The sequence below is a fragment of the Diadema antillarum genome, unplaced genomic scaffold (genome assembly GCF_040938485.1).
Source record: "Diadema antillarum isolate AM-2024a unplaced genomic scaffold, OU_Dant_1.0 seq00000532_RagTag, whole genome shotgun sequence".
Classification (NCBI taxonomy): domain Eukaryota; kingdom Metazoa; phylum Echinodermata; class Echinoidea; order Diadematoida; family Diadematidae; genus Diadema; species Diadema antillarum.
In genome coordinates, this window is record NW_027271483.1 from 768366 (window position 1) to 793724 (window position 25359).

Consider the following 25359-nt stretch of genomic DNA (forward strand, 5'->3'; position numbering starts at 1 on the left):
AAAGTGCAGGAGAAAGGTCAGCAAGAAGCCAAATTTGAACCGACAGCGGATGTAGCACGGTGGACGTGTTGGTGGTGGACGGTGGTGGTGGACGGTGTGCTTCATGAATAAATCCCGCAATCCCGACTTTGGAGGGGGACGGAAGTGTGTGCGTGAGACCACACACTCGCGCTGCATAACTGTATGTGCATGAATTAAGGGTTTCCTCTCCACACCCACCCCCCCCCCAAAAAAAAAAGACCACCACCCCATCACACAGCTGGTCCATTCTCCCCACTAGCATTATCATGATCAATGTGATGCAGCTCATCTCATGCATTTACACTGGTCACTGGGTTAAAACAACAACAACAACAACAAAAACAAAAAACCCAACAACAACAACAAAAACAACAACAACAACAACAACAACAACAACAACAAACTTGCTACTTAACCCATTACCAACCGACAGGAAGTTTATGCAGAGTCTGCGGGCATTTCTTTATTGAGTATATGCAGGGATAGGAATGGGTTTCAATGAAATTTTGGTCCTGGTACTGGGTCTAGGGCAATTACCCACTGGGCAATTACCCTGCACCTTTCCCCTGGCCCTAATCCTAATCCTAATCCTGAACCTACACGTTGTAACCTTAACCCTAACCCGAACTCCTAACGCTAAACCTAACCCTAATCCTAATCTTAACTCTAACCTTAACACTAACCAGTATTTAGCCGGGGGTAATTGCCCTGATATGCTGGTACAAAGTACTAGATGTACTGCCTGAAAATTGAAGAAAAATGCATTGCATATATTGCAAGAAGATATTTGAACTGAAAATTTCAAGATTGTGACTAATCCTAGACACAAAGACAGTTTAAAAGTTACCAGTTTGTACTTGTGATGAGAGAAGAACTATAAAGAGAATATGTATTTGTTTTTTGTTTTGATCACAGAAGAAGTTAGTATCATGATGCAAAACAGAAATGATATGAAATTCCTTTGTTCTTGTATTGTACGTTGTTATTTCACAAATGTGGTGAGGATATTATGTGTTAAGATCACACTTTTAGACTGTGTTTTATGCAAGTCTCCTAGCGATCAGACCCAGTTTTCCTGCATGACATATTCTTTTTGCCTTATCTGAAAACTGCCTGAATTCCTTCTAGCTCTATCTTTCTAAAGCAGGGCAAAAACGGTTGCACTTTTGAGATGTGACCCCTTGATAACTATCTTCAGAACACTTGAGTTGTGTTGTCTAAGTGTAAATGGACAGTCTCTGATACCTGAGTGGGCAGCAGTAATAGCTCTAGCATTTCATGGCACGTTATCTTAACTCTTAAACTGTGGCCATACCCGTGGTGGAGTGTTTTTCTGCAAAATGGTGCAGATATTTAAAAACTTACTTGCCTATGAATAGAGACTACGAGCCTGTACCTATTGATGTCACTCATTGATTCATGGGGTTTTTCATTGTAATTACATGCCACCCCTTTGTCTCTGGTAAGAAGGGATTGAGACAAAACATTACTCACATACACATAGTGAGAACACCTTCTTCAGTAAGCCCTGCCCTCTACCCCTCCCTCCCCAGCCTCTTCCCACCTTTACCCCCTTGCCACCCCCCCCCCCCCCCAAAAAAAAAGAACCCCAAAAAAGAAGGAAAGAATAAAAGAAAGAAAGAAAAAAATTGCTACCTACATTGTAGTTAGTAAGAAAAGCCACCCAGAGGACGAAAATGTTCAAACTTTTTCAAAGCTCAATAGGCATACAATGTACATGTATTTAGGAGAACCTGTAGTATATCATTTAAACCCGTTGAGGACGAGTCCCAAGTATACTCGGGCAGGTGTCTAAAGAAAATGCATGTTGTAGCAAAATCAAACCTTCTTCAATGGATTAAAATACTTGCTATATTCTTGAGAAATGTATTTGTAAGTGAAGTTTCGTTTGTCCCGTTGAAGGCTCAATAACTTTTTTTTTTTTTACTTGAATAGAGAAGTATGAGAACTGCATGTGGGCTGTGCATTGGAAGGTGTAACGTGAGTTACTCCTCAATTACAGTGCAATGACTCCATTTTCATCCCAACTCTCAAGAACTTCTTTGATATATATCTGAGAGGTTTGCAACCCAAGAGCGAGGATTCTACCTCAGTATCAAAGATACATTCATGTCTATTGCTGGAGACAATCCGTAGTTGCTGTAAGCCCGGCGCCCAAGCCAGCCGTAATGAAAAATGATTTCGCGTGATGGCAAAAATCCATCTCTTTTGATGCCTGCCAATTAATAGGATTGCGTTATAATCTTCACGATGGATATGTGATACCCACCTGATTTGAAACACAAGCACGCCACGGCATTCTCCCGTCTGTGGCTGTCGTGAGTATAGGCATAAGTAGTGACGTCAATGATCAAGTCATGCGAAGGACGAGCAGAGTGCAGGGGTAAAACTGATAATAAAGAAGAGCATGCAGGCGCAACAGCTCCAGATATTGACTGACAATATATGAGACTTGCCAAATGCAAAATGAACTAGACTTGGAATTTGTCAAGACTGACAAATTAGGTGATCCGATTTTTTTTTAATCAATTATTCGAGTCCTGATCGCAATAGGCATGACCATATAGGTTTCATCTGTGTTTAGAGACATTGGACGTGTGATATTTGGATTCTCATTTAGAAAAGAGAGTCAGGTCTGCTATCTTTGTTACCAAATTCGGTATACACTATAACGAAGATACAGAATGAAGTATATTTGACCATTGACCCAACTTTGCACAGCCAAGATGGCATCTGAGCAAAAAGTGGTTATTTTGTGAAATGATTCTTGTAACATGGCCTTTGCGTGTGCAAAATATGGGAAAGATAGGACATGTATTCACCAAGATACAGGTTAAAACATTTATGACCTTTGACCCTAATTTACATACCCAAGATGGTGTCTGATCAAGTAGTTGTTATTTTATGAAATAATGTACGTGACATGAACTAAACATGTGCAAAATATGATGATGATAGGGGCTGTTTTTCTTGAGTTATTGCAAAGAAAGTTGCAGAGAGAAAGAAATATCTCAATACATCGAAGATAAGTTTGATGTCAACCAAGTTTTTTTGACGTGATCTCGGCGTCGTATGAAAAAATGGAGAATCACTGATGATAGCCCAAAGTCTCAGCTACAACATATTAAAATCTGGGAGAAATTTACAGAAGAGTAAGTGAGGTAGTGCTCGATAAAGACCGTCATGTCAATTTTCATTTCCAGAAAAATACCCTCCCATAGAGATAACACGTAAACTGGTTAAATTTGACAAGGTTACATTATATCCATTTTCAAGTGGTGAAGACATCATCCGATTAAAACTTTGATTCACAAAACTTAAAGAGTATTACATTGGCTACAACATACTAAAATCTGGAAGAAATTCACCGAAGGGTAATTGAGCTAGTCGTCGATAAAGACAATCATGTCAATTTTCACATCTAGAAAAATTCCCTCCCATAGAGATAACACGTCATAATGAAGATAAAGAAAGAAGTACATATGACCTTTGACCCTACTTTGCACAGACAAGATGGCGTCTGAGCAAAAAGTGGTTATTTTGTGAAATGATTCTTGTAACATGGTCTTTACGTATGCAAAATATGGGAAAGATAAGACATGTATTCACCAAGATACAGGATGAAACATTTTTGACCTTTGACCCTAATTTACATACCCAAGAAGGTGCCCGATCAAGTAGTTGTTATTTTATGAAATAATGTACGTGACATAAACTAAACATGTGCAAAATATTGGGCTGATAGAGCTTGTTTTTCTTGAGTTATTGCAAAGAAAGTTGCAGAAAGAAAGGAATATGAAAATACATGGAAGATAAGCTTTAATTTCAACCAAGTTTTTGGGCATGATGCCGACTCCGTATGAAAAAACGAAGGGCACACTTACGATAGCCCAAAGTCTCAGCTACAACATACTAAAATATGGGAGAAATTCACCGAAGCATAAGTGAGCTAGTGCTCGATAAAGATAGTCATGTCAGTTTTCATTTCCAGAAAAACTGCACTCCCATAGAGATAACACGTAAACTGGTCAAATTTAACAATGTTACTTTAAATCCCTTTTTACGAGGTGATGCCGTCATCTAATCAAATTGTTGTTATCATATATCTGAAAGACCATTTAATAAGCTACAACATATTGAAATTTGGACGAAAATCAACTAAAGAATAAGTGAGATATGCTTGAATGAACTTGAAATTTGATGACGTCATTTTGAAAATTTACTTTTTTAACTTTATTAAGAAATTTGATATATTTTAATCATTTTTCCAGCATTGCCAACCCATGAAATGACATGTACAACTCATCAGCTTTCAGAATATGTAAAGAAAATGGGGGGTCACCGTCCATCCTGACGAGTAAAATCGGATTTAAAATTGGCAGTTTTTTGGCATTGTTGCACTGTATATCGCCATTGACGCGCGCGCGGAATTTCAACTTTGACGGACCCGTATGACGTCATTTTGAGTGGGATTGACTTGAAACTTGGTAGAAATATTCCTTGACATTTCAGGCATCCGATCTGTGTAAAAAAAGTGGAAATTTCTATTGCATATGAGCTGTACGTGCGTATATGCGCGCGCGCGTACGCGTCCGTCCAATTTTTTCAATTTTTCAAAAAATGCTCCAAATGGTCTGAAACGTGTGCAAAAAAAATTTGAGCTCGATTTGAGCATACAAATATTTCAACGCGCGCGTACGCGCACGTTTTAAGAGAAAATATGAATTTTGATTATATGAGTAGAATGCGCTTGACTTGAACTATATGTGACGTAAATTTCATTGAAAAATTCTATTCCATTAATGAGATAGGAGTGAGAATGTGTTTTCATATAATGACGTCATAGTGACGTCACGATCGACCAATCACAATGATACATTAGATTTGTCGTCTTTGGGACATGATACATATATGGTATGAGTTTGAAGTTGATACTCTGAGTACTTTTTGAGTACGTAGATACACAACTTTTGTCCAGAAATAAAGAAAGAAGAAGAAGAAGAAGAAGAAGAAGAACAAAGAATCAGTACAGATACAGAAGGTGATCCGAGAGGATTCTCGGATCACCTAAAAAGAAAAAAAAAGCATAGAAATGCGTTCAATGCAGCTACATGTGTATGTCTGGGTGTGATGTAGAGAAGAAGTGATATATTTCCCTGGATCTTTATTACATTACGATTTAAAGACGACGCTTGTTTGTCCAATTTGAGCTAGGCAAGGCATCATGATTGCAGAAGCGAATTGAAACAACGCAAAAGTGACGCGGAATCAATTTGTGCCAGCAGCCTATATGATGAAAACAAGATTTTAACGGACAAAACAAAAGATGAAGGCGTCATGCAGGTTCCACATGTCATGCATCACTGCAGAGATGACAAAGATGCATTGGCATGGGGACGGAAAAGCAGTCAGCAGAGAAATAGAAGTTCTGAAAATTAATCGGCACAAACTGGTCAAACTCTGCACATGTTGAATCTTGAGAGCCAGTTCAAATTTTGTGCCTCAAGAATGGAAAGCTATGTCATAGTTTCCTCTTGTATTTGGAATCAAAGATGATCATAAGCTACCATTATGATGCAAATCATAGGATGCCATTTATTTAAATGCAGTTACATGGACCTTTGATACTTGATTAAAAAACAAAACCAAAAAATCTGCTCTCTGATAGTGTTTTTTAATTTGTTGATATTTTTGATGGTGAAGGTCATGGCAAATCCACTTCCTGCCTCATTACTTCTCTAATCTAATATTATAAACCTATCATTATCTTTTATTGCTATTATCATTGTCAGTCCTATCATAATCAGTATGTAATTAGTATTAGTCTTTTAAAAACTATTTTTTTTTCTGTTTTGTGTATCACTTGTTTTGTAAACCGTTTTCTGTCATATGTGACATATGGTTCAATCATTGCTTCTTATTTTCAACTGAACACTGCTTAGTATATGCTAATGACATTACGCTGTCTTTTTCATCTTTAACCCATTGTCATAAGGACGAGTTCCGAATTTACTTGGGCAGGAGTCTATGGGAAATTTCAATTCAATTTCAATTTCAATTTATTTTCATATTTCTCGATGAAAAATTACATCAAATATAACAAAATTAAATGAAATACATGACATACATAGCATATTGCAAATATGTAAAACATAATAGTGGTCGATCTGTTCAGTTTGGAATCTGTGAATGAATGCTAAAGAAATATGAAGGAACCTACTTAAAAAGCGAGCTTGTTGAGCGTAGGTCCCGGTTGTAGCAACATCAGCCCTTCTTCAACGGGTTAATTTTTACTGTGCTATGTTCACCAAGTGTCATGACTGTTTTTGAGTGCATTCTTTGCTAGTTGACACGGATGTCTGAAAATTAACTGCCTTTGAGCAGAGATTACCTACTCCCCTTAATCCCATTTGAGTCACCATTGCCTTCATGTTGGACTGATTCATGTTCAATTATGCCTGAGAGGACTAACTGACATACAATTAGGTAAAGTTTAGAGGAATCAACTGAATGCTGGTGGAAAAGCATGACAAGTTACAGATTCATATGTTTCTCAGTGCACAAAGGGATTTCAACATATTGGGCATATCTCAAAGATATGTAAGAGTTGAAAAAGGTAACCGATTTGCTCTTACAGCACTTTTGGCAATCTCTGTGTTATAAGCACTGTCAGCTGAAAACTTGTACTATCCATGAAACCTGCAAAATAAAATAACAAGAAAGGAAATCAAATTGTCTCCAGTCATCATCATGGTATTGATATCCAATCAAAAGTAGCAACCAGATGAAGTGAAATAATTCCAGAACAAGAAAGCAGACTAAGGCAAAATTGGAAAACTCAGACAAAAAAAAATGATAGTATGGCCTCATAAACATTCAGTATTGTAGTCAGTACCAGGCAAGAACTAGCAAATTACTGACTTGGAACTACGTAGGTATGCCTGAACTTTCCTTGTTCATCATGATAAACTAGCCTTCTTGTCTACTGTTGGATAGATGCAGAAGGACAAAGTTGATTATTTGCAAGGCACTCTGCAATCACCAACCCAAATATTGAAGACAGTAGCCCAGTAAAATGTGGATGATGTGCTACCATGCTCCATAGACAATATTATCTGTGAAGATATGGCATAGTACTGTAGCATGCTTAACCAAGCCCCCCCCCCCTTCCCCCCAATGCTGTTTCTCAAGTAATAATTGTGAAAGTCTTATATGAGGCCCTATACTGGAACCACCCACATTTCTTAGCTCATCTCAAAACAAGAAACAAGGGAACATTTTGTCAAAGTGAAAGAAGCTAATTTTGCCTTGTCTGGGTACGGAGGACAAATACTTTAAAGTCCAGAGAGTTCGGCGCAGCTTTTGATTCACGATGGGAGCTGGCTCATTCCCAATGGGATCTCTATCATTATTGTGACAAATGTCTGGACGATTATCCTGCCTGATTGGCGAAATGCAATTCTGTTGACCCAATGCGAGACGTTTGTTTCTCGGCAGAGATTAACTCCAAAACAAACTTGTCTACTGGCCGAGGTTTTTTAGGGTCCATACTAGTATTTTGTTTGTCGAATGTTTTACTTTGTAATGATTAAAGAACTCCCCCAGATGGGTCAATATTTCTGTTGGAGCCAGCAATCCCAGCTTCATCATTAACAGGCAATATTGGACCTGACAGTCAATAGCATGACAGATTTATTGGAGGTTTTTTTTCCCCTCATCATCTTCTGTCTCAAAGCCAAAGAAAATGGATCTAGATACTCTGAAATGCACAACTACTGTACACACATTTGTATACAGAAATATGAGTACAGTTACATTTTTGAATGTCCATGATTTATGCATATACCTATTTTTCACATATGAAAGTATCTATATATGTTTATGTACAAGTATATGTATACGTATATGTATACGTATGTGTATATATGTATGTATACATATATGTATGTACAACGTATAATGTATATGTGTATGTATATGTGTATACATGCATATGTCTCATGTAGAGGTAGAGGTAGAGGTAGAGGTATTTATGTATATGCAATATATAGATATAATCTCAATTCTTTTGACTCTGACTTGCATTTCACCATACATACCTCGGTAACCTGGTATCATAAAAACCTGTGGTGGTATTCTGAAAACTCCCCTATCTTTTCTATACTCTGTTTTCATGAGTGCCTAATAAAAGTGACATCTAAGACAATCTTTAATTGATGTTCTGAAAATCATGTTAGCAGTCTCTCTTATCTTAAATAGGACACACCAATTCCATATCGGGAAACCAATGAAAATACTTTTTAGGATGTCTCTTTTACCCTTGTTTAACCATTAGCATTACTTTCTAAAGGAAAGGAGCATGAATCTGTATATCATTCCATTATGCATTCTGTCCTTGATTTATAGTGCAGACGTGTTTTCGGTTCATTATCTGTTTATTAATACCCCAGATAAGTACTCAAGCAAAGAGTGTTAATCATGAGGTTTTCGATGGGTCATTAAAATGCCAGTGACGTGTCCTATCACGTTTTGAAATGAACCACTCGCCAAAAAATCAGATGGTAGCATCCTCTTACTGCTCCACAGTGAAGGCTTCACCACATCTTCACATACTCATGAGCCGTTTTCACCTTCCTTATTCAGTGCATATGTTTAAATGCTGTTTGTTGTATAGATATGCACTTATTTCTCTAAATTTACACATTTATATGTTGTTGGAGATGAATGAATGAATGAGTAGATGAATGAATGAATGAATGAATCTTCACTGATTCACTTACACAGATTACAGAAGTCCCTTCTGAAGTGTTGCATGGGGTCATCACACTTTCTTTTCCATTCATTCTCATTTCATATAGCTCACCAACTCACCAATTTATACCAACATGAGCTCATTCAAGATCTAATTCTATCTTGTAGTAATTTTCCCTCGAGTGTGAATCTCATCAAGTTATGATGGCAGCACATATTGTTTGCTGCATTTTGAGTGCGAAAGCGTTTGAGGTTTGATGCATCAGGCCAAACGAACAAATACTGTAAAACTAAAAACATTTGCGACATGAAACTTCCATTAATTTGAGCAGGCGGCCATTTTCACTGCATGAAACTTTCACAAATTGCTAACCACTGGTGTTCGATACATTGGTGTGTGGATGATAAACTTTCATGTGCATCTTACTTTCACAAATCTTTACTCTTCGCAAAATGCGTGAAAAATCTCATCCCTGCCAAAATTTCTGGTTTTGAAGTACTTAATGTCACTGTACTCTGAGACAATCCATCCATCTCATCTGTTTCAAATCTAATTGTCTTCTTTTAGATTTTTACATCCTTCATTGTTGCCTCTTTCATCTTCTTAAAGGGATGGTACAGTATTGGTGGAGATGAGAATTGGGCTCTTAACTTTTTGCGAGATACCAAGAAAACACTTATAATATAGTACAGAGCATACCATTTTAAGAGGAATTCAAAGTTTATTTGATGAAAATCGGGTTTAGAATGACTGAAACATCCAAAAACAAAGTAAAACAAAGCGATCGTAATAAAGTGTTGGTCCCACACTCTATAAGAATCGCTCATTTTTGGATATCTCAGCCATTCCAAAACCAATTTTCATCAAATAAACGTTGGATTCCTCAGAGAATTACATGCTCTTTCATATTTCGTAAGAGGTTTCTCATTATCTCACCAAAAAATGTTAGAAACCTGAAATTAGGTCTAAACCAAAACCGTACGATCCCATTAATGTCGTATATATGCTGGTAACATTTGGGACAGGATGCTATCTTGAAACCTTCACACATTTTATCCTGACATTATATTTCATTTTTTTTTCTTTTCTGACAGATTTACAGTGTACAAGCCATTTGCTTTTAGTGAGCTCTTCTAACAAATATTCTTAGATTATGCCATATGGTGTAGACACGTATAATTGATTTTCTCCCCTGCTTATGCTACTTCACTGCCATAAACATCCTGAATCGTTTCCATCACATTGTGTGTGTCTGTCTGCCTGTAAGTCAGTTTATCTGTCTGTTTGTCTGTTCATCTGTTTGCCTGTCTGTCTGTCCATCTCTTTGTGTGTCTGTGTGTGTGCCTGGTGACCTGTCCATCTGTCTTGCCAACCTGCTTGCCTGTCTGTCTGTCCATCTCTTTGTGTGTCTGTGTGTATGCCTGTTGACCTGTCCATCTGTCTTGCCAACCTGCTTGCCTGTCTGTCTGTCCATCTCTTTGTGTGTCTGTGTGTATGCCTGTTGACCTGTCCATCTGTCTTGCCAACCTGCTTGCCTGTCTGTCTGTCCATCTCTTTGTGTGTCTGTGTGTATGCCTGTTGACCTGTCCATCTGTCTTGCCAACCTGCTTGCCTGTCTGTCTGTCCATCTCTTTGTGTGTCTGTGTGTATGCCTGTTGACCTGTCCATCTGTCTTGCCAACCTGCTTGCCTGTCTGTCTGTCCATCTCTTTGTGTGTCTGTGTGTGTGCCTGTTGACCTGTCCATCTGTCTTGCCAACCTGCTTGCCTGTCTTTATCTGTCTGTCCATCTCTTTGTGTGTCTGTGTGTATGCCTGCTGACCTGTCCATCTGTCTTCCCAACCTGTCTGTCTGTCTGTCTGTCTGTCAATCTCTTTATGTGTCTGTTTGTATCCCTGTTGACCCATTCGTCTGTCTTGTCAACCTTGTCTGTCTGTCTTGCCTGTCTGTCAGTCTCTTTGTGAATCTCTTTGTCTCCTTCTTGTTCTCTATTTCTCTATGTATACATAATAATATCTTTCTCTCACTCTACACATATTTCATATCTTCCAGAGTATCATCTTGGTATCCCGAGACTGTAATGTTAACTGACCCTTTCTGGATGGCTCTTCAAGGCTCCACATACACCATTTACATGTCTGCTGAATATATTATACAACAAGTCATACAGCAGTGAGACATCTCACATTGCAAATTTTATTATCACATCCAGAGTTCAGATACAGGTAGCATTTGAGTTGGATTGTTTTATTGTTATCACTTGATTATCATCAATGCTATAGTGAATATATGTGACCTGCTACAACAAAAGGGTCCTAAAGTCGCGCGCGGTCGAAGCCGTGAAAATCAAGTTTGAAGTCAGAGCATCAAAATTGGTGAACTTACGATTTTCTGTAGTCTGTATTATTGTAGTCTGACCTATCTTCTATCATCTGTCGACATTTTGAAGCAAAATGGTGAAAGGAAAGACCAACAAATAGCGTTTTTCTGGGCCATTTTTTTTTTTGGCGTTTCAACGAAGCAGAAACTGGTTCCAAAATTTGGATTGAGCGCCACAGATAGACCAGAGTGATCTCATTGGTCAGTTTGCTGCTTGCCGCTAACCGAAGCGTGAAGCTCACACACTGCCCAGTCGACTGGTGCGTGCAGGCGGGGTGCGCTATGCCCAGCCGCTTCTCCTGGCATCCTGGTCACTGATTGGTCGGTGAGGAGACCGCCGATGCTGTGCTTGAATGAGCATTTCGGGAGTTGCTAGGGCTTGCCTTCTATTGTCCGGAGGTGAAAACTGACTTGCGTGTCCCTTGATCGCGATTGCGTCGCAAGGAAAACTTTTAGGGTGCTTTTCTCGAAACAGTGATTTCTCAGACGTCTCGTCATGCTCTCTTTTAAACATCGATATCTCCGCAGCCGATTACAATGTATTTTTATAAGATGTGTTATATATCAATTTAAAGCAGAAAGATTAGGAAATTATGCCATGCAATTTTCAAATAATTGACCTCGCCCGACTTTAGGATCATTTTGTTGTAGCGGGTCACATATGTGATGTCTACTCTTCCTTGATATATACTATAGATACTATGGATATGTACATACCATACAATAAAGATTAAATTTGATGACTTTGATACCAGTTATAAAAGGGTCTGTATATGTGCAGATCAGTTGTATCACAAAACATCTTACATATAAACATTTCACAATAAAGCCTGAAATACAATGATATATCAATTTTTTCTCAAAAACCGTAACTGTAGATGGTTTATTCTAGAAACAATTTTAGTATAACTATTGATCACATTTTGTATATTAAGCAATACTTAACATTGATTATACTGAGTAACATTTTTACATTTGATTGTTTCTATCCTTAACTCAGGTTGCATTTTATGACTGTTAGGTGTGGAATAAAGCTGTAGTCTTGCCTCACTGTCACAAGATCAACCCATTGCCAATAGAGAAACATGGTGCATCTAGAACAAAGTCTATGGGAAAGTCATAGTCTTGTAAGGAATGGATTTTGAAAGGATAGACATTTAGGTCTAATTCTTACAATTTAATCAGTCTGTTTGCACTTAATGCCCCCCCTCCCCCCCCCCCCCAAAAAAAAAAAAAAAAGAGAGAAAGAAGAGTAGGGCCTACATGGTTAACAGCTCATACAATTTTTGGGAAAAGACTGATAGCTAGGTATTCTCAAAGGGACTCAAAGACACTCTTGTGATATAAGAGTCCTCAGTTATCAACAGGAGAATGTTAACCCATTGAGGACAAGCTAATTTTGCTGTAACACACGTTTCCCATAGACACCTGCTTGAGTATATTCGGGATTAGACTCCAACGGGTTTAAAAGAATGGTGAGCATCTTTAGGAATCCTTTTTGTGTAAGATTCCCTGCATTCTCGTAAAATCTCACTGAAGTGTATACAGTCTGTTTATGGTCGTTATGAGATGCTGTTGGAGCAAGACATTCTATGATAGAAAGTGTCATTAATCCACAAATTGCTCGATCAGTTCAGCTAGATTATGGGAAGATCAAAGCTCAAACATATCAGTGATGAGCATGAGTTTACCTTTCTGTAGCTACAGTCACACTAGCAGATTTTCTTGAAGTTTAAACTTTGAGAACTCTTTGCAAACTTTGCTCATCCATTCACACTGGCAGCCAATTAACTTCTTAAAGTTTCAGTTCTCAAAGTTTGGGTCAATTGTGCACATGAGCAACATAGAAGAAAGCAGGTGCCATGTGACAGCTAATCATTGTGATGTAACAATGCACACACATACAGCGTACATCCCAATGAATGCTGGCTTCAAAGGCACCCCAATGGACTGGTCAAAAGGGCTGAGATATTAAAACGCAAAGTAAAACAAAGTGGTTCAGATAAAAGGTGGGACCCACCTTTTATGAGGACCTCTTTGTTTCTGGATATCTCGGCTATTTCAAAACAGATTTTCCCACCAAATAAACTGTATAGTTCCTTTTAGAGTTGTATGTTCTTTATTATTTCATATGAGATGTTTCCAATTATCTTGTAAAAAGTTGAAACTGCATTCCCATCGAACCAAAACTATACCATCCCTTTAACTACCAGCCACTAAATTACCGTGGTTGTTTTGCACTATTCCTTCCACTCTCTGATGCAAAAATGATGTCATAAGGCTGCTAAAGTGATCTGATATCTCGGCAGGAAAATGGGGCAAAATGGGTGCATGTAGCCTACATATCATGTGTGTATTAGTGTTTGTATTTTGTCATTATTCTTTCATGTTGTAATATTTACCATACAGTTGTAATACAGTGAGTCAAACCTGGTGTAGTGACAACGTGTTTATAACAACCACCTGTCTATAGTGAACACATGGAATTTCCTCCCATTTAAGGGCCCTTTAACCCAAACTGCCCTATTGTGGGCTAGCAAACCCAATAGACATTTTCATTGCTCACATCACACAGAGTCAAAAGCATTCCCATCAAAATATCAGTAATGTGTTGATCCATCTTATCTAATTCTCACAATATGCCCCCCCCCCCCCCAAAAAAAAAAAAACACACACACAAAAAAAAGAACCAACAAAATAATGATGCATATATAGTGTGTATGTACAACACACACATTATACACACACAAACAAAACCAAATAAAATGAAAAGAGTAAAGAAAAGGCAAATGACAAGCATACAATTTGAATGTGAATGGAAGTATTTCATACAAAGATTTGTCACAAAAAATTATCGTTGAAATCTACGCACATAAACTTGAGTCATTCCTGACACTTGCTTTTGCCTTCTGGAAAATCTTTGTAGTATGGAAGAATCCCACAAATCCCTTTGTACATATCAATGCTCTACAAAGCAATCCTTCACAGAGTTTTTTATTAACACTTTTTAATAATCAGACCTAGAAGAGGCTAGTATTTTGCACAACATCTCTCCGTGATTAAGGGTAGATTCAGGTTTCTACCTTTAAAACAGCTTTCATCCTCCGAACACAGTGATGACTGGTCTTATCTTTGATGAATTTATTTATTCATTCATTTTACTTTTTTTGGAGGGGGTTCTCCTCCACTGTGAAGCAAATTTCAAGTGCTCTTCAGTTTAAATTGCAAGAAGATTGTCTGCGGATGTTGAGCAGTGGAATCCAACTACCCGTGGAATCTGGAAAAGTGGATGAAATGCACTGGGGGAGGGTGGGGTGGGGGGGGGGGGGGAATGTGGTATGTGCTTCATGCTATGCATCACCAGGGAGTCGTAGACACATGAGTCAGTGGTATGCTTCAGAAGTGGTCCCCTGCAAAATGATGTGGAGCATCTTCTTCACATCAGTGAGATGTTAATCCATTTCATACTGAATTCTTAAATGCCCGTAGACTTAATACGCAGGCCACCAGGTTCCCGTATGAAATAGGTAAGGTGGGGGGGGGGGGGGGGGGGGGGGAGAAGACAGTTAAATGGGTGAAAGAGGAGACTTTATGTGAACATTATCTTCAGTGAAGCAGAAAAGGGGGCCCTAGACTCACCCCACCTACCCCCCCCCCCCATCATTCTCATCTCTTGCCAGTCATCATAAAATGAATGCATACAACACGCCTGTCTGCAACATAAGAGCAGCAGTCACGTACTTCTTATCCTTCAAGATTATGATCAAGAATAAAGGAATGTTCTTTAAGACAATGAATACAAGGGAAACATCAATTAGTGCCCCATCATGTCCCGAGCTTGTTAATGTAAGTCTGTGCATATGTCAAATTTTTGATGGAAAAAAAACATGAGAGACTAAATTACATCTTTTATTTCTATAGCTTGAAAGAAAAAAACAACACATTTTTAATTGCTAAATCATGGTTCAGAGGAAAGGATTTCCAGGAGCATACTTTGTGCTTTGCATGTCACCTTTGTAAGTTTGGAGTGGACAGTTGTGATCATCAAATGTCATACATTGAAGATAAAATGAGAAAAACATGAGAGACTAAATTATGTCTTTTGTTACATACAAAGACCTGTTGAAAGAAAACCACATCATCAACTTCTGAATCATGATTCGAGAAGGTAAAGATTTCAAGTAGCACATTTCATGATGTGCATGTATACACCATGGCAAGTTGGGGTGGACAGTTGTGATCATCAAATATCATGCATTGAAGAAATATGAGAAAATCATGAGAGACTATATTACATCTTTAGTTACATACACAGAACTGTTCAAAGAAAACCACATTTTTAGCTGCTAAATCATGATTCGAAGGAAAGAATTTGAAATAGCACATTTCATGTTGTGCATGTACACACCATGGCAAGTTTGAGTGGACAGTTGTGTTCATCAAATATCTTGCATTGAAGATATATGAGAAAATCATGAGAGACTAAATTACGTCTTTCGTTACATACACAGATGTTGAAAGAAAACCACATTTTTAACTGCTAAATTGTGATTCAAAGGAAAGAATGTGAAGTAGCACATTTCATGCTGTGCATGTACATCATGTTAACCCATTTAGGACGAGCTGATTTTGCTGTAACATGTTTCCCAGGGATGCCTGCCCAAGTATACTCTCTAAAAAATATCGAGTGAAAATATTCACTCTTAAAGGAGTGAATACAAAAAAGAGTGCATTTAGAGTGAAATTGGAGTGAATTTTGAGTGAAAATGTTCATTTTCACTCATTTTGGAGTGACCTCAAGGATCACTCGAAGATTTTGGAGTGATCCCTGAGGTCACTCTAAAACGAGTGAAAATGAACATTTTCACTCAAAATTCACTCCAATTTCACTCTAAATGCACTCTTTTTTGTATTCACTCGATTTTTTTTAGAGAGTACTTGGGACTAGTCCTCAACGGGTTAAGATGGTGTGGATAGTTGCAATCATGAAATATTTTGTGAAGAGCGTTTTATTTTTCACAAATTTGAGCTTGTATACTGTAGAATGTGTATTATACTCCTTTTATACAGATTGTATGATAGCTTGTATGATGTCATCAAAATGATAAAATACACATTCATACATTAGATACATACAAGAGGCATTAGTTGAGCAGTATGTGAACAAATCATGTTCATTGATGCTAAACTAGACATTGGATAGCCTGTTAGAGTAAAAAAAAAAGAGACCTTAACAGATGAGATGGCACAGAAAATAGATCATTTTAGCAATAGTGAATACACCAGCATATTAAATTGATACTTTCATTTATTGCTGTTGTGGCTTTCACATTTACATGTTTGTTTGTGTGATGCATCTGTAACAATGTAAATACTGCAAAAAAAATCAGAACTTAGCAAGTATGGAGGAAATTATTGCATGACGTCTTCCCCTAACACTCATTGTGGAATGGGACAGAGTACCCAATGCATTTTTCTCTCAGGTGAATTATTATGTATGACAGGCTGTGGATTAAGTCATTGCATTACACACTGCTATTGAAATAGCATTTATCTTAAAATGACCCAGTCTTAAAGAATCTCTTGTCTGGCAGTCAGCTGCTTAATTGATTCATGGTGGAATTGCCATATGCTATAAACTGTAAGGGCAATTACCACATCATCCCAAATGATGGGGGGGGGGGGGGGGGGCGGGTAAGGTGAATGAGTTGAATACTCACATGGGAATTATGCACCTGTGTCATTAGCCTCACCCCAAATCATCCCCTGAGTCCCCCATTGGCAGTCGACTGGTTAACTCATTTCGTTAGGGGTGTGCCTGTACTCGAGTGTCTTGATTAATGCTGATATTGGTTTTCTACCCGCCTCTTTTAACGATTGCAGATTGCGGGATCGGATTGCCGTCCACTTGCTCAAGGATTTTTTGCAGCGTCCTCCGGTGAACGTTAGATGCACTCTGGAAGGAGGTGAGTGCTTGTACCATTGTGGATTACGTTTCCCAGCCATAAGTTTATTCTTCTTTTTTTTTTTCTATTTGTTTCCATGCCCTTTCCATAGGCTGTGAACTGAATGGGTGTGGTTCATTCCATTAACTGAATGTAACTTGAGGTCATGCAAATTATGTGCTTTTAAAAGTTCTTTTTGACCCCAAATGAACTTTGAAGAGTACAAAGTGTGGTGCATCGACCGAGAGCAATTTGTCAGTGTGCTAATCTGAACACAATGTTGTTAGAAGACAAGTTTTTATCTTCTCTTTATTTTACACCAACAGTCAAATATACAGGTACCAGGCCATCTTACAAAAGTGATTTCAAACATATTGCTAGCCGAAAACCTTGGGCTTATACTCGTAATATGCTATAGTTTCCTCTTGGTATGGCTAGGTTGATTCATTTTTTTTTTCATTCAGAGTGTGCAATTTTTTTTTGTTCAACAGGTCCATATGACTTTACTCCATAGCCATTAGTGCATCTGTCATGCACTCACATGGCTTGGGTTCAATTTCTGTTGAGTCTAACTGAGCAACGTTGTGTGTATTCATGCCATCCCCTCTGGTACAAGGCAAAAACACTCTCTCTCTCGGATAGGACATTTAATGGGGGTGCCGTGTGTGAGGGAGTCACAACTCTTGCATGTTTACAAAGATCCCATATCATTCATTCATTGCAAAGAGCAGGGTGCTAACCCAGTGAATTGGTGCACACATACCCACACCAGAAAACGGGCAAATTATCCTGACCAATTATAATTTGCCACAGGTGCCTTGCAGCAGTCAGCAAATGGTGTCAACCATGTGTCTTGAGCCAAACAAAGAAAAGGAAGACTTACTATTAAAATTATAATTAATCTTCTTGTCTACAAATCAAAATTGTATCCTGCTACTCCCTCTTTCCCTCCCCATAGTGAACCTCATGACCACTGTAACTTTTTTGGGTGCTCGGAGTACTGATTGGCATAAAGTAACCCTATAGCATTGCACACACTGTCCAAAGTCCCTGGCAAAGAATGGGTCAAGCTGCTATTAAACACATCAGTAAAAGTGGAGGAAGATCACAAATTTTTCATAATGCAGCACAACATACCAGAACAATCTTCTCTAATTAGATACGATGGTATGTGTATTTATAAGAAATATTTACAAGAGATGAGTGTTCACATCTTCAGTAGACAGCAAACTAGCAACCATAGTTTTGTATCAATTTTATGTCAATTTCATGTTAAAGTGAGGCAGTCCTCACGAATTTGAAAAAAATATGTTGTTGTTGGTACCTCCAATGAACTACGTTCACCAAAAACAAACTTTCAAATCACCAAATAAGCTCGTAAATTTTGGTTGAAAAAGTGTGAATCTGCATGGTGAATATGCTAATGAGCAAGTCTTGGCGAGAGTCAGACGTCACCGAGACACAACTCTTCCCAGCTGTGTTCTGCTCGTTATGCGTACGCTCCCTAGTTACCCGGATGCATGAAGAAGGCGATGGCTACTAGTATTTGACATTGTTTTTACGTACTGTGCGTGTGTATGTGTGTGTGTGTGTGTGTGTGTGTGTGTGTGTGTGTGTGTGTGTGTGTGTGTGTGTGTGTGTATGTATTGTGTATTGTATATTCGCACTGTACACGTGTGGACGGTACTACTAGATCTACGGTAGATTCCCCGGTTTGCCCTTCGCGCGTTTCCAGTCTATCACAGTGCAGCTGCAGCCCTGTCACCGTGCATGCAGTTAGCTGTTTCCACATGTTCTAGTACCTATGTAGAAACGGTTCTACACATTTATTTACACTAGAGGAGCGACCGCTTTCGGCGTCGTCTGGTCGGGCTATCTTTCATCATGCCGATGTGTCAAGCAGTATTTTGCTCGAATCGTAGAGAAAATTGCCCAGGAAAATCGTTTTTTCCATCCCAGACCCACAAAAGGATCATGAAAGGTGCACTGTATGGGTGAGAAATCTCGGTACAACGAAGCCGAACATAAAAACTTAAAGCATTCTCGATATTGTGTTGTAGGCCTATGCGAGGACCATTTGAGAAGCATGTTTTGACGTGGACCAGCAGGCTGTGGCCCTCGGTTATAAACCGAGAAAACTCCTGAAGCCAGATGCAATCCCGACCATATTTGCTCATATGAGTTATAAAACAGAAACACCTCGAGCATCGACTTCGAAAAGAACCGAGGAAAGGAAGTGTAGAGAGGTAAGGAAAGTGGCTAGCTATGTTTCATTTACGGTTGGGCTGCAGCCGGGGTTGGACTGCAGTACAGTGCCACTGCCAGTGCCGACTGGACCTGCTGCACGGCAAAGTGGAGCGAATTCATATTCCTGCGGCCCCCTTTTTTTACCCTGCCCGGTAGAAGTCATATTTGTTTGATATCTGAGTACTTACATAAATATCGAGGTAGAAACAATATTTTCTTTGAAGAATTCGAGTCTCTTATGCCCACGTAATCTTTGGTTTGAACGCCAAACTCAGTTACGACGGAGTATGATAAAGAATGCGCGCAAGAGTGGTTTGTACGCAAAGTAATATGCAACACAGACAGAAGCTCGAAAAGGACAGTGCCTTTTTGATGTCATATTTGATTTTAAAATATTTATCAATTCATGTTTACAATTTTATTTTATATTAATTATATATGTAAATAAGCTTGAAATATTCTGTTTGAAATAATAAAACCACATATTGTCACATTTTATGACAAAATCAGATATGATCATTTTGAACACTTAAATTGGTTTTCTGAGACACGGCTGTCAACTTAGTGAAATGGGCATCAATGACGTTGCACCTTTTTGCAGGCTCTTACACAATCGCTTGCAGGAATTATTTTTCAAAAATTGCGTACGGAGACAGTGTTTGATTTCCACGTGTATAAACTGGTGAAAGGTTATATTTTTTACTCTTCTTAATTATCAGTACCGTGAAAATTCTCAGGACTGCCTCCCTTTAATAAGCACGTATATCTGCTCATGCTTATATTTCCTATTGAAGGCAGATTTTCCAAGCATACTCTATGCAGGATTACCAATACTAGTTGTAATCTTCCCTTTTCAGTATTGTGAGAATACTTTTTAGTGTGTTCCATATGAGCTATTGTGGAGGAACTTGAAGATCACAAATTGTTCATACAGCACATCATACCAGGATGATTTTCTATCTGTAAAACTGATGATATGTTTATAATATGAACGATTACAAGAGTTGAGTATTTACATCGAGAGTAAATAGCAAACTAGAAACAATAATCTTATATCAATTTTATGTCAATTTTATGTTAATGACTATATATATATATATATATATATATATATCTGCTTACACTTATATTATGACATATTTATTATAATATATTATATTATTAAATTATAACATATGCCTATGTTATAATTTTCTGTTTTATTCTGTGTTTTGTTTAGGTGAAAAAAAGAATGAAAAAATGAATGAATGAATGAATGAATGAATGAATGAATGAATATTTCTTATTGAAGGCAGCATTTCCAAGCATATGTTACCAATAACAATTTCAATTTTCCCTTTCCAGTAAATTTGTAAGAATACTTGTGTGTGTGTGTGTGTGTGTGTGTGTGTGTGTGTGTGTGTTCCATCTCTGTTAGGGCCTATCTACCTCAAAGGCTCTGATCCATACTGAGTATTCACCTCATGGCTCAGTCGATGCACTTTGTCTGTAGCCATTGGTACATTAGCCTTGGCTGATGAACAGGCCATTAGTGATGCATGGGGGAATCCCCCTTTTTTTTCATGAGTGGAGTGGTATAGCAACATTAGCTAGAAAGCTTTTAATTTTCCTGAGAGGTATCAATACTCTCTGTGTGGTTTGCTGGAAGTGTTATTTGCCAGGAGGCCACTGAAACATGCAGTGCCATGTTATGCCGCCATGTTTGTCATTGGTATTGTTGTGGTATGTGTCATGATAGAATGTAGGCTTATAAATGGATGTATAGTAAATATGTATGTGATGTATGTGTGTGTGTGTGTGTGTGTGTGTGTGTGTGTGTGTGTGTGTGTGTGATGCACATTCATCTGTTTTGACATTGTCTTCATGTATGTGTACAATTTTTTTTTTTTTTTTGGGGGGGGGGGGGAGTGGTCCTAAGTATGCAAACAGTAGCATGTTTTGTTTTTGTTTTGTTTTGTTTTTTCATTTTCAAAGTGTGTCAATCTGCAAACCTCTCCGTATACTTTGATTTTTTATATTTCTTTTTCTGGAACTTTCAATTAATAAGGATTACAGGGATACCTGTTATCAGGCAAAAGCCCAAATTCAAGCCCTGGCAGTTTCAAAGTTTATGCGTTTTCATGTACAAAGTAGCTATATGTAGATTTATTTCAAGCCTTCTCATTCATTCTAGCTGGCATTTATTGGATGAGAGCAGTCCTTTAATATCCGTATTGTTGGGCATGTATGCAATGAACGTCTTGGTGATTAGCATTACACTACATTGGAACCTTGCATAGGAGACATAAAGGCAAGGTACTCAAAAAATAGCTCAACAAAAACAATGAAAAGTTTGAGCATGTAAAGGTTAAATCAGTAATGGGATACACGAGTACTCTGAAGTTATTGTCTTAGAATCAGAACCGGAACTACCTTTGGAGTAAATGTGCATTTGCATCAGATCTTCTTTGGGAATGACAGTAGAAAGTTTGATTGACTGGTGTGAAAGTATTCTCTGCTTTTAACCCATCAACTACCAGAGCCTTATAGGTTTTGTGCAAAGTTTATGGGGATAACAGAGTTTCATAGTGGATGGGTTAATTGAACAAGGTTTGCAGGGTTAACAATGACCTCCTTTCCCTCCCCCTCCCCCAGGTGGAACTAAGATTAACCTGTTGAGGGCAAGCTGACTTTCCTATAACACGCATTTCCCATAGACACTTGTCTGAGTATACATGGGACCAGTCTTCAACGGGTTAGGTAATGTATTGCTCCAACCACCTACCATTTCAGTGAAGGACGTGCACATTTCTTCTATGAGACAAGCCATTTAAAGGGAGTATCAAAGCAAAATATCAGGTGTCCTACAAAGTGGAAGTCAAGTATACTTTTTGTGACAGTCTGTATACCAGTGGCAGATCCAGAAGGGGGCACACCGGGCACGTACCCCCCTTTATTTTTTTCTTGTTGTTGTTATAAAAACAAAAGAAATAAAAAGAAAAAATGTGGGGGGGGATGGGGCATGTGCCCCCTTTAATTTTGTAAAGGCAGAATTATTGGATCTGCCCCTGTATACCCTCCCCAGCAGACAAAGTCATCAATAGCAAGGCAATGCTACTCTTACCCTCAGTGAATGCTGGGGGGGGGGGGGGGGGGGGTGTAGAGAGGGAATGCTTCTTACTTTGTAAATCAGGTGGCCATTTTTGCTCATGCTAATGGGACCAGCCACTACCTAGACGAATTTAAGCCTGTGCCACCTTGTCACAAGTACAATTTGGAAGCATCTGGACTATACTCCCATACATTACATTAGACTCCATCCAAGCTGGTATGCCACGCATTACTCCTGGATGCCTCCTCCGTTTAGCTTTGCTTTGGTATTGAGGTGGTTGTGTGCCGGCAGTCTTGCTCTTTAGAGAGAGGGCAAACCAGTCAGTCAGAATCAAGAGCGTGTACACCGACCCATCAAGAGTCATCCAGTGATGAATAAGAGAGAAGAGAGGGAGAGATAGAGAGAGAGAGAGAGGGAAAAAGGAAGAGCGAGGGAGAGAGAGAGATGGGGCGCGGTGCTTTGAGTGATGGAGGACTTGAGCATCTCCTTGCCTTTCTGCCAGGAGGGATTATTTGGAAGAGAAAGAAGAATGATGGGAGGAGGAGGAGTACATCAAGAAGAGGGGGAGATGGAGAGAGAAGAAGAAGAGAGAGGATGAAGGAAGATATTGGTAGAGAGAGAAAGAGTGAAATGTTGTATGTTAAAAGAGAAAGATGGGGTAATAGACAGAAACAGAATTAAAGAGAGCAAGAGATGTGAGTTGGAAAAGAGAGAGAAAGAAGATGATGAAAGAAATATGAGAGAAAGGAGTAGAGTGACATGAAGAAATCAAAGAGGAACTTTAAAGGGGACATTAAAAGAGAGATAAGGGGTGAAATAGAAGGGGAGAGAGATGGGGAGAGATGGAGAGAGAGGGGGAGAGTGAGTGAGTGTTGCTAAGGTGCTCATGTAGTGACTCGAGATGCGTGTAAACACGGTGAAAAACTGCCATCTAGCCAGCCTTATTTACACTATCAATCATTCTCAGCGAGCCGAATTTAATCAGGTGGGGGAGAGTGCTGTGAACCAGACGTGCCATTGACTCGCCGGAGCGAAGCACCTCAGAGTTTGGAACTCCCATCAGGTGCGGGTATTTGGGATGGGTCAGATGATCCGCGGGCTCTCCGTCTCCCCGAGAACCCCTTTTGTTGAACGGAGGGAAACCGATCCCTCCCCGGATCCGGTGCTTTTCAAGATCCTCGAAGTCATTTCACTGATTTCTATTTTTTGCCCAGTGCTGCCACGGCAACGAGACTGCAATTTGGCACATCCCGCAATTTCTCCTATGTGCTATTCCTTTTCTTCGTCATCATCGTCCCTTTTTAAAGGAATCTTTGGCCTAAGGTGTGTCCAGTTTAAGACATGAAGCCGTACCCTTGATAATAGTTAGCTTGAGATCTGTGACGCAAACGCTAAGACGACACAGCGTCACATCTTGAACAATTGAAGCACCTGTCTTGTGCATGTGCAGAATACCATTTTTAGATTAATTAGCATTGTCTTACCATTCATGTCACAGGTCTGAAGCTCACTAAAATCTAAGGCACAGCACATGATGACTCCTTATCTTAATTTAGAATGAAGGGGAAGATGACTAGATAGGGACTCAAATCAATGCACTTTTGTATACCACTAGCTGATGACTAATCAAATGCTTGTGGGCAAGCCAAACTATGATGAAACTCGTCTATTATGGCATCACAGAATCAGTCATCACTTTCATGACAAACTTCTTAACCTGTTGAGGACGAGTCCTGAGTATACTCGGACAGGGGTCTATGGGAAATGCGTGATGTAGCAAAATCAGTCCATCCTCAATGGGTTAAAGAGGATGTAGACATATCCTTTCATGTATTAGTCATTGCTCCACACTTTGGTGATGTGATATGAAAGATGCGAAGATTTTTTATATAATTACTAGCAAATTCATGCAGAAGATTATGTGTGGTGTGTGAATTGTAGACTGCAGGGTGGATTTAACTGCGGGAAGCATTTGTATATAAATCATATTTTTGATAGGATTCACTATGTCAATGTAATCATGCACTTACACCAAGCACAGTATGGGCAACAGGCCAGGTTTTTGCTATGGTGTGCAAAAAGGAACCATGTCTGGTTCTGTTTAAAAAATGAATAATTCTGTACAAAATCAGCTAAAAATTTATTCTTACGTCAAATCAAGAGCAACAAATCAACAGTTGATGATTGATTTTGTACCAAAATTATAAGCGGAGAAGTAACATTGTAGCAGAATCAGATATGGTTCCTTTTGGTGCACCATAGTAAAAAACCTGTTCCGTGACCTGTGCCGGATTTTGTGTAAATGCAGCTTTAATGTGGAACTGGACAATCATGTCTGTGACCTTTGACTACATGAAATCCTTAAAGTGTCTACATAGGATGCTATCAGGGCCTTGTAGGTAATGCATTAATTATCTGTTTCTCTGCCATACATGAAAATGTGGCCCCCTATGAATACATTCAGTATCTGGTAAAATAAACTTGAAAACTATTCTGTCCTTTAAAAATAAAACCTTAAACTGACAAGAAGAAAATACAATATTTGATATCTGTGCATTATCTGTGTAAACTCCATTTTGACCTCAATGTTTTGTTGTGACACATATTCTGAAAATATTTACAGGATCTGACTGTAAACACCCTTTTAATTACTGAGAACATTTTTAGAAATAGGCTTATTATGATAACAACTATTGTTATCATTGGCATCATTGTTACTGTTATCATGATTATTATGATATGGGCTCATAATGGACATAAAATAACATGTAATCTTCCAATAACTCAACAATGGATGATCAGATTTTTACCAAACATATTGTATAGATGTCACTATACATGTACCTCTATATTTGTGTTTACGATGGGATACTGCCTACAAAATAGCGATATTTTTATCATGGCT

At 38.7% G+C, this 25359-nt stretch overlaps 1 long non-coding RNA gene across 1 annotated transcript in view; it reads left to right on the plus strand.

The window, feature by feature from the left end:
- LOC139734538 (uncharacterized) overlaps positions 1 to 25359 on the plus strand; it is a 233042-nt gene that overhangs the window by 27669 nt on the left and 180014 nt on the right. Inside the window, exon 2 of the long non-coding RNA XR_011711166.1 lies at positions 17055 to 17137. This is a non-coding gene — a long non-coding RNA (uncharacterized lncRNA). The remainder of the gene's footprint in view (positions 1 to 17054; positions 17138 to 25359) is intronic.